The sequence below is a fragment of the Pantherophis guttatus genome, chromosome 2 (assembly GCF_059756535.1).
Source record: "Pantherophis guttatus breed Tessera chromosome 2, ASM5975653v1, whole genome shotgun sequence".
Lineage (NCBI taxonomy): Eukaryota > Metazoa > Chordata > Lepidosauria > Squamata > Colubridae > Pantherophis > Pantherophis guttatus.
In genome coordinates, this window is record NC_142064.1 from 100,707,131 (window position 1) to 100,717,957 (window position 10,827).

A 10,827-nucleotide genomic window follows, 5' to 3' on the forward strand; every position below is an offset into this window, starting at 1 on the left:
TTGTGGTTCCTGCCTCTGATATTTCCTTAATTTAACTTTATATTTTTTTTTCTAATGTAACTGAAGTGAGCTTATTGTTTAATTACCTAATTTCTGAATGATGCACAATTATTAATTTGGCTGCTAAGATTAAATAAATCCACCAATGCAATTTTTCCATTTTCAAATTCAGATGCAATCTTCATAGAGTTCCATAAGCAAATCATATATAGTAAGTAAGTAAGCTTTTTATTGCAGTCAGAGACCAAATTAAAATACACATAGAAGGGGAGTATATTTTACAAATATAGATAGATCATGTGACAGTACACCATCTACTGCCTCAGATACAATCCGTACTGTCAATACTAGTGATCCTCTGCCGTAGGGGTTACCCGTCTCTTCCCTTGTTTTTCTTTCAGCCATGACTGCAGCAAAAATTTTTGCCACCTTTGGAGTTATATTGGGGTCTGTGTCCTGAAGTAGGAAATAAAGGCTGAAAAGATCAGGTGACCCAGGGAATCACTGGGAAATAGGAGAAATGAATCTTGATCTTATGTCTCGGTAGTGGGGCCATACGAATGTAATGTGGAACAGAGATTCCGGGGATCGGCCATCACATGTACAATAGATGGATTTTACTCCCCCCAAAAGCCTACTGTCGAGGACATTTGTGGGGTTCACATTAAATCGTGCCTTCATAAATGCAAGCCTATGTTTGATAGAGTGTAACGCAGAGAGATAAGGCGGAGGGTGAGGCAAGGGAACAATACCAAGGGAAAACGGTGAGCATGTTCCCGATCCGTTTGCCAGATTTAATTGTCTATCAATGTCGTCCAGCCATTGAAAAATCAACGATTTGGCAGCATCAGGGCCTAAAATGAAAGCTTCAATGGGGGAAATCCCGATCTTCAAAAGTTTTGTATAGATATTATGGGCCCAGGGACTGATCTGTCCCCGTCCACACACACACACAAACACAGCCAGCCGAGGGTTAAGGAAACACTTTGGCACAAACCCAGGTCTTTATCTCCAACTTGGCAGCGATTTACACACCATCTGCCAAGTGCATTTATTTTCACAAAACAGAAAGATAAGATACTTAGCGTACAAAAGTCCAATCAGAATAATATTTCTCTCAGCAGTTTCCGGACGAGGCTTTAGTGACTATCCAAGGTTTACTTTTGTTTGTCACAGGGATCGCTGGCCACCACCCTCTATTATATAGTCTCTGGGGTGTGGTCCAGTGACTCAGTTCTAATCCCTAGCACGCCTCCTGAGCTGCTGCAATAGTTTATCACGCCTTCGGAGGTGTGCATCCAGGAATGATGTCTCTTCCTCGCTCTCATCTGAGCCACCTGTCTCCCTGCTAATCTCCTCTCCCTCGGCCGGCACCTGAGACAGTGCCAGAGGGGAGGGGCCTGGAGAGGGAGGCCTGGCTGACTCCTCTTCCTCATGCTCAGAGCTTTCTTCCTCCGATGGGACAGGCTCAGAGGGCGGGGCCACAACAGGGACTATAAAAAGGGTCCCGCCATAGGCATTGGCCTAGGTAATAGCCTGGGAGTCTAGTTCACAGGGACAACCAATAGCCAATTGCACGTTTCCACAAGATTGTAGCAAGTGAGGATATGCCCAGTTCCAAACGAATTGCGGCATTACTTACACAGGGAGGGACTCCCATCAAACGGCATAGGAACTGGCTGTGGACAGACTCAAGAGAGGAGATGTTGGATTGGACCCAGAGGGGGGCGCCATAGGTGATAGCAGCTATCACCTTTGCCCTGTAGACTTTTATTGCTGAGGGGATGTGATGGGCTCCCTCAGTATGAAAAAAGTGCAAGAGGACATGGGTGGAAATCTTAGCCTTATTATAGAGAGACTTAACCTGCGCAGGCCACTTGGTATTGCATTGAAAGAGGATACCTAGATCTGTAGACCTGTTCCACTGGGATGCCATCAAGGATCCAATGATAAATTTTCCTGCTTCTTGCAAAAACCATGATTTTAGACTTAGAGTGGTTTATATGCAGTTGGTTAGCAGAGCAATAAGCAGAAAGGATTTTTAAGGCTCTACGTAGGCCCACCCGGGAAAATGAAAGTATTGTGGCATCGTCAGCGTAGAGCAGGAGCGGACATCTATAATCAGCTAATCTAGGGGCATGGATGTAGACCATGTGATCTGAAAATGCCTTTCTCCAGTCACTGATCATATATATGTATTTTAATATTTTTCCAATTATATCATTTGCTTCTATACCCTGACCATTTTGCAACTTGTTCATAGAATGGGTGCTTCTTTTCCATTAATTTTGCCTTGGGCTCGAACGCTTATCAGCTTCATTCCATTCTACTTATCATTGCATCACAATTATTCCTATGCTAATCTAAAATACTCTTTTCAGGAATCAGTTTTGTCACTTTTTTTCAGTGATGTTGTATCTTTGGTCACTAAATGAACTGTTGTAAGTTGAGGACTACCCGTAGTCTTTATCCATGTCAATATTTTGGCTGATTTGTAGTTCCACTTTACTTATTTCTCTGTATTATGTCCCATAATTCTCTTTATTTTCCAATACTAAACTTACTGTGTAGCTTTTCAAACTTCTTGTTTTGAAGACTCTTATATACTTAAAGTAGCGGAATAGGTGATTTCTGAAACTGAATCGAAAGTGAAAGTCTCCACATGGTTGAAATCATGAGGCTTCCCTTTGGCTCCCATTGCTCAAACCCATGGGAAACCGTGGTCCTGTCGGAGAGCTTTTTTAACATTAGGGCTTTCAGAAGAGAGTGCAGCTTCCCAAAGGCAGTGTTCTGGGGAAAGGGTAGCAGTTCCTCAATGGTTCAACTGAAAATAGGGTACCTCTTTGAATTAAGAGTGGTATACCAGGCATCCTCTTCCAGCCTAAGGTATCTGTTACATTGGATGATTGAAGAGGCAGGACTTAGAGTTCCACAAACAGCTCTTTATTTAACATCCCAGTATCATGCAGCCTTTGCCTGTGCGACAGCTCCCTTTAAATAAAAAATTAAATAATATTCAACCTATTTTCCCACCTGAAAAACAGACCCAATGAATTTAAACTATTATTTCCTGCCTGGAAAGCAGACCTGAATGAAGCCTACGTTCCTTGGCTTCACTCCTTATTAGCATATGTAACAGTATTTTTGCCTTTCTCTGGGAGAATTTTGTGAATGGAGTGGTTCCTCTTTAGCCACCAGGGGGAAAGAGACTCAGAATTTCTATTTCCATGAACTTGGGGGGTTCAAAATAAAAAGACGGTTTATTGAACGGGGATGCCTGACCAGAAAAATGCTTCTGTTGCAGGATGCATTTCTGGAGTTGGAGGAATCCCATGCACCAACCATCTCCCCTGGACAGTAGACTTTCTGGAAAGGATGAAAAAAAGAAAATAAAAAGCATCAGTAGGAGCATTACACCCATTTAGGACACCAGTCTGCTGCAGTGGGCTCTTCTTTGCTGCTTTATGGTAAATTAGTCAATGACACCAGAGCTTGGGTGCATATATTTAGCCTTGTGTAAGTTGCTCCAATGGCCAGGAGTCATCTCACTCCAGCACCCAGAGCACTCCAGCGCAATTCATTCAGGTTGGGAGAACTGAATAGAGGGCCTCCATCCCTCCCCAACAGAAAACAATTTGTCTTACCCATAGAATGCCTCTGCAGCCTGTTCCCCACTTTCATTTGACTCTACATCCAAAATATGTCTCTTGGCATATCAACAAACCCGCAGAAACAAAGCTTCTGCCATTACAAGTCAATATCTTCCAGGCTGTGGGTCCTGGAGGCCCTCTGCACTTCCACCAAATCCTGCAAATGGCAGTATCAAGCATAAATCCAAAGCTATCTGAATCCCAATAAGACGGCTAAAGCATAGGGTGCATACAGGCCCAGTGCTAAGAACAAGACAGCATTTGGATGCCTTAACATTAGGAGGATCTATAACATAGTTTTTCCTTTCCCCAATCAGGACTTGCAGCATGACCTCCATCAATCCAGTTATCAAATCTTTTTTTACCTCTGAGATAGGAGCTGTGTCCCCATCAGGAGAGTTCTTATCTTCCTTGGCTTTATCTTCTGTCATTTCAGTCCTTTCCAGAGGAAGAAAATGACATGTGCAAAGACAGAAAACTGACCAGCTTACCAGCCAATGGGGTTGGACTGCCAATGGAATCACTCTGAGACATTATTCCTTTATCAAAAGCAGAAGTAGAGTGCAATTGCCTTCTTGGAAGCTTCAGAATCCATCAGCTGAGAGCATGTACCTTGGCAAATTGAGAAGGGGCTTAACATCTTCCATCCTGGGGTTCTGGGTAGTCACTTGAACACCCATCAAAATGTGAGAGTAACAATTGTTCATTTGAAGGTATAAATCAAAATTCTCTCTGTGTGGTGGAATGTTGTCTGGATTTCCAGGAGGGAGGGCTGCATTCCAGAGGGCAAAGAGACTGCAGAAATTGAAAAATGTGGCCAACAAGCTCAAAATGACTCCTCCCTAACACTTTCCAATATTTTGCCCTCCAAGCTATCAAGATCTTTCTAGGAAACCAAGAGGATCTTCTTGACTTTCCTAGGCTGGCTGGGTTCCCCCAAATGAGAATTCCTCCTCTCCCCCATCTAGTCTTTAGCCATGAACACTCACTGGCCACGTTGCAAAACCATCCTTACCCCTGGGGATGGAAAGCTCTCCTTCTATTCAATTGGTTCCTGGGCCTCTTCAGTTATGAATATTATTTTTCCAGGGGTTCTGTGAAGAGAGAAGAGAAATAGACTTGAGGCAAGCAGAAGAGATGGGAAGCATGACTTTCTCCCCTACACACACACACCCAGTTTCTTGGCCACTGAGATGGCCAAGTTTGACCATACTTACTCTAGAAACCCTTTGTACTGGCATAGCCAAGCTAGATGTTGGCATTTCAGGCCATGAAGAAAGTGACTGACTGCTGGCTTTTCAGGCAAACTCACAACCTTGATCCCTTGGCAACCAAGGAAAGAATGGCCATTTTTTGAACCTACAGAATTATGGCAGCTCACTTGGGAGTAGGAGTGGCTAGGCAGCTCAGTAGAGTTAACTCTCTTTTGCCTTTCATGAGGGAAGCTGTCTGTTCAAGAGCAACAGAAAAGCACAATTGTGTGGCACAAAGCATAGAGGGAATCATAGGGTTGGAAGGGACTATGGTGGTCTACTAGTCCAACCCCCTACCCAAGACAGAAGTCTTCATACCATTTCAAATAATTGTCCAATCTGTTTTTGAAAATCTCCAGCAATGGAGCACACACAATTCTAGGAGGCAAATTGCTCCACTGCTTAACAGTTCTCACCGTAAGGAAATTCTTTCTTATTTCCAGGGTTGGATCTGTCTGAGGAGCTTCCACCCGCAGCTTCTTGTCCTACCCTCAGCTACTATGGAGAATCAATACCCTCTTCCCTGTGGCAGCCCTTCATGTATAGGGAATACTTTTATCATGCCTCACCTCCTTCTTCTTTCCAAGGGGCTCTGCTTCTCTGCTGGTCCTCTTGGGCATTTAACCTTCCTTTCCCCTTTGGGCCAGCACAACCTGGCATCTTTTGACCACCTGTTAGTGGGTGCAAATCCTGTGTACTCAGAGGAAAAATTCCGCTTTTTTTTTTTTTTTTTTTGCTAACATAAATTTTCAGAGCTAACTAGTTGAGCTGTTGAAAAGGAATAAGACATATGAAACTGAATCTATAACACATGGAACAAACAAAATGGTAAAAGTTATATTTATGTATATTTATGTAGTTACTTACCATGCACATCTAAATTATATTAAAGTAAAACATCTTCACAATCCCCAAGGCATGTCACAACTTTTGAGCACCCCTAACATTTGGAAATTGAAAGTTGAAAAATTTGACACGCCCTACATTCAAATCATATGAAATATTTGTGACCTAATTGATGGACTATAGCATGGGTCGGCAACCTACGGCTCTGGAACTGCATGCAGCTCTTTAGGCCCTCTGCCGCAGCTCCCTGTCCCATCACTGCTTGGCCCTGTCTCTCGCCCCTCTTATTTCTTTTTTGGACTCCAGCCTGAAGCGGCAGGAAGCGAAGGCTGCCTTATGCACAAATGTGGCGCGAAGGCAGGTACAGGGCAGCTTCGCTCCTGCACTCTCCTCCCTCCCTGAGCCAGGAGCGTGTGTACGTGTGGGGAGACCAGGGGTGAAATGCTCCCGGTTCGGACCGGCTAAGGCGAAAAGGTAGAGGAGATTGAGGCTAGTTCGTCGAACCGGGAGCAATGGCTGGCTGGCCATGTCCCCGAACCGGTCCACGGCCCGCAGTCCTGCCATGCTTACCTGCCTTCCATGCTGCCTTCCTGGCATCCCAGTGGCCAGCTTGCGAAGACAGGCAAACAGAAGCCCACGTGGAAGGCAGGCAAGCATGGCAGGGCTGCAGGGAAGGAGCTAGCATCTTACTCGTTCCCCCCCCCCCCAGTCAAGCAGTAACTTCCCTGCTCAGCCCTGACAAGCTATGCATCCATAGCAATGGGGTTGTTTTGTTCGTCGCGGTGGTGCTTCGGGAGGGCAGGTGGACATATTCATTATAGTTATCAGCTGCAGATGTCCACCTGTCCTCCCGAAGTACCACCACAGCGAACAAAGCAACCCTATTGCACTGCGCCTCCTTCTGTAGTCAAATGTGCCCAGCCATGCGTGCCCTTTCCTCAAATCCTCTGTGCATGTCCAAGATGGCGCTTCATTGCTAGGTCGCTGACCTTCAGGGTGATGTCCTGGTCTAGGGGGCCTTCGGGGGGGCCAGTCTGATCATCTATGGCCCCCTGCCCGGGAAGAGGAGTGCCCGCTGAGCATTTTGAGAGCTTTTTCAGCTCTCCGCGACACCCCAGCTCTGAAGAGGATGGCGTCTGGTGGAGACAGCAGGAGATGGTGTGAAACGGTGGGCTCGGCCTGTGGGGCGGCTGTGGCTGTTTTCCGTCCTTACCAGCAGCCGGTGGGGCGATGGCGGTGACGTCCGATGATGGCAGCACCAGAGCACTCCTGCTGAGTTTCCCATGCCCCTGGATGCCTCGGGAAAGATCTTTGGAGGCTAGGGGAGGCTGCGGACGACGGCGAGAGGGCCAGTGGCGGCGGTCTCATCAGCGGCGATGGTGGCCACGATGAAGGTCACGGGGACGGCGGTTGGAGCTAGGGCAGCTACCTAAAGACCTTGTAGACTGAATGAGATGGCATGGGATACTTGGCAGTCTTCAAACAGGATTTTCCTGGACGGCTGAAGGGTGCTTGGCCCTTAGGGGGAAGGGCTGCCCCTGTGTGGACCCAGAGACCTCCATGGTGAGCTGGAGGGGGCAGAGTTGGGGTGCATTGTCATCAATTGGAAGTTCTGAGGGGGTGAGGGCTGCTGGAAAATGACTATGGACATTTTGCTGCTTGTACTCCCCCCCCTTCCTCTCTTTTGATCAAATTTAGGCCTATTGGGCCTTATTGTGGCCATGGCTGCCCCACCTATCCTGGCCTGCTGAGTTACTCCTACTTCCCCCAATTCCATCATGTCCTCTCTGAATTTCTGCCGCTGCAAGATTCTTCCTGAACTAAATCCTGCCTATGAGCTGGAGGATTAGGCTTTTTGGACTCTCCTAACCCGTATGGGGAATAGGATTGAGGCCACAAGTCCGGAGGGAGTCGATGCATGGCTGCCCTTCACTACCGGTTTCCATCAATCTTAAGATTATTTCAACTGGTCGGCCTTTGTGAGAGGACGGTTGGGCCAAGAAATTTCTGGGTGTCAAACGGCATGTATCTCCCCTCCACTGCTGTGAGAGGGCAATGGAGTCCGGTTGCTTGTGCCATGGATTGGAACTTTTCCCCTGTGAATTTATAACATCATGGTGGCCCCCTGACCATGGACTATTTTTATCCTAATGATCAGATGTACTCGGTGTTTGAGCTCCTTGACCTGCGAGACTCCCCCCTCTCGCAGGTTTGGCCCTCCATCCTATCGAGGGCCTATCTTGATGATGGATTTTGGAATCCTGAGAGATGGCATGTTGCGAGGAGGGGGCTGTGGGGTTTTTTGGAGAAGTTTTTTAACAAGATTTTAAAGGGTTCTGGGAGGGGAGTGATTTGTGTGGGTATGGGGGAGAACCCACAGGAGAGGGGGCCTGGTCCGGCTGATGAGCGTGGCATGGGAGGTGCGGGAATCGGGGTCAAGGAGGGGGTTAGAGCTTGTGTTGTTGATGGACATTATATCAGTACTGTGGGTGGGAGGGGCAGATATGGTGGGAGCAGGGGGCCATACCATGTTATGGGAGTGTGCGCTCACTGTCTTCGAGTGGTGGCGCGCTCCAGCCTCCAATGCTCCTCTTGTTCCCCAGGCTGATGCTATGCAATGCCAGGTCCATGGTTAATAAAGCCCCCCTCATTTGTGATCTAGTTCAGGAGGGGGGAGCAGACCTGGCGGGTATTACGGACACCTGGTTGGGCCAGGAAGCGGAGGTCCCCCTCGTTGAAATGTGCCCACCCGGTTTTCATGCATTTCATCAGCCGAGGTCACAGGGGAGGGGCGGGGGGAGGTGGTTGTTATTAAAGAGGTCTTGGTCCGAGGGAGGCTACTGTTCCTCAGATGGCCAGATGTGAGTCCCTCCTTGTGAAGTGGGATCATGGGGCGCAGATGGGCTTGCTGGTTACGTACCTGGCTCCCTGCCACGTGGCAGTGGCCCTGCCCGAGCTGCTCAACGTTATAGCCGCGGTGGCGGTTGATACCCCCAGGCTTATGGTCATGGGGGATTTTAACCTGCCATCCATCAGTGAGGCATCTGAGATGGCTCGGGAGTTCATGGCTTCCATATGGCCATGGACCTGACCCAGTTAATTCATGGCCCTACTCACACGGGGGGAAACACGCTGGACCTGGTTCTTGTCTCTGGTCAGTGGTTAAGTGATCTTGAGATAGGGGATATAGTGATCGAGCCCCTGTCATGGTCAGATCACTCCTTCCTTCGCTTTGACCTTCTAACCACCACACGCTGCCTCAGGGAGGCGGAACCAATGAGGTGGTTCCGCCCCAGGCACCTGATGGATCCGGATAGGTTCCAGATGGAGCTTGGGCCATTTCCTGAGGCTCTGGCTCACGGCTCGACTGAAGACCTAGGAGCCGCCTGGGATAGGGCAGCCGCTGGAGCTTTGGACCGGGTCGTGCCTTTGCGGCCTCTGACCTGGCACCAGTCTCACCTGGCTCCTTGGTTTACTGAGGAGTTGAGGGGGATGAAGCATCGGAAAAGAGGCCTGGAGAGCAGTTGGAGGGCCAGCCATTCTGAATCCGACCAAACACTGGTAAGGTCTTATATTAAGATCTACCTGGTGGCGATAAAAGCGGCAAAATGTAATTATTTTTCCGCTCTTATTCCATCATCAGATAATCGCCCGGCCGCCCTGTTTAGGGTGACCCACTCCCTGCTCCACCAGGAAGCGCAGGAGGACCCCTTGGAGGGTAGATCCGAGGATTTGTACAGTATCTGTATGACAAAATCGCTCAGATTCGGGAACACCTGGACTCTGACTGGGTAGATTCAGGGCGGATAATGGAGGCAGGTCTTGAGAATATTACCTGGGAAGAGTTTGATTCCGTGACTCGGAATGTGGACAGGATACTGGGTAGACTGAGCGCGGCCACATGTTTATTGGATCCGTGTCCCTCCTGGTTGATGCTGGCCTCCTGGAAGTTTACGCGAGACTGGCTCCAGGGGATTATTAATGCTTCCTTGAGTGAGGGTGTCTTCCCCGCCACCTTGAAAGAGGTGAAACGGAAATGGCATTGGTCATGTTGGTTGATGATCTCTGGAGGGCTCGGAACAGGGGTTGTTCCTCTGTCCTGGTCCTATTAGACCTCTCAGCGGCTTTTGATACCATCGACCATGGTATCATGCTGCACCGGCTAGAGGAGTTAGGGATGGGGGGCACCGTCCTACGGTGGTTCTCCTCCTTTCTCTCTGACCGGTCGCAGTCCATGTTGACAGGGGGGCAGAGGTCGACCCCAAGGCCCCTTGTATGTGGGGTGCCACAAGGGTCGGTCCTCTCGCCCCTTCTGTTCAACATTTATGTGAAGCCGCTGGGTGAGATCATCCATGGTTTCGAGATGAAGTACCAGCAGTACGCTGACGACACTCAGCTGTACATCTCCACCCCGGACCATCCCAATGATGCCCTTGAAGTGATGTCCCGGTGCCTGGAGGCTGTATGAATCTGGATGGGGAGAAACAGGCTCAGGCTCAACCCATCCAAGACCGAGTGGTTTCCAACATCCCAAATAGTCAGTTGGTGCCATCACTGACTATTGGGGGTGAGTCGTTGGCCCCCACAGAGAGGGCTCGCAACTTGGGTGTCCTCCTGGACTCACAGCTATTTTTAGAAGAGCATTTGACGGCTGTGGCCGGGAGGACTTTTTATCAGGTTCGCCTGATCCGCCAGTTGCGTATCGGGACTTGTTACGCATGGTCACTCATGCCCTCGTCACTTCTCGTCTGGACTATTGACACCTGTTTATCAGGTCCGCCTGATTCACCAGTTGCATCCCTTTCTGGATTGGGACTCGTTAAATACGGTCACTCATGCTCTCGTTACTTCCCGCCTAGACTACTGCAATGCTCTCTACATGGGGCTCCCCTTGAGGAGCACCCGGAGGATCCAGCTGGTCCAGAATGCAGCCGCGTGGGTGGTTATGGGAGTGGCGTGGCACTCCCATGTGACCCCCCCTCCTGCGTGAGCTGCACTGGCTCCCAGTGGTCTTCCGGGTGCACTTCAAGGTTTTGGTTACCACCTTTAGAGTGCTCCATGGCATCGGACCGGGGTAT

General features: G+C 48.8%; 1 long non-coding RNA gene across 1 annotated transcript; it reads right to left on the minus strand.

Moving 5' to 3' along the window:
* Positions 1–2,921: 2,921 nt before the first annotated feature.
* Positions 2,922–6,374, minus strand: LOC148115221 (uncharacterized). The gene is made up of 2 exons (XR_015732328.1): positions 3,645–6,374; positions 2,922–3,366 (listed from the first exon to the last, which is right to left on the minus strand). It is a non-coding gene; the product is annotated as an uncharacterized LOC148115221 (long non-coding RNA).
* Between the last annotated feature and the right edge of the window lie 4,453 nt (positions 6,375–10,827).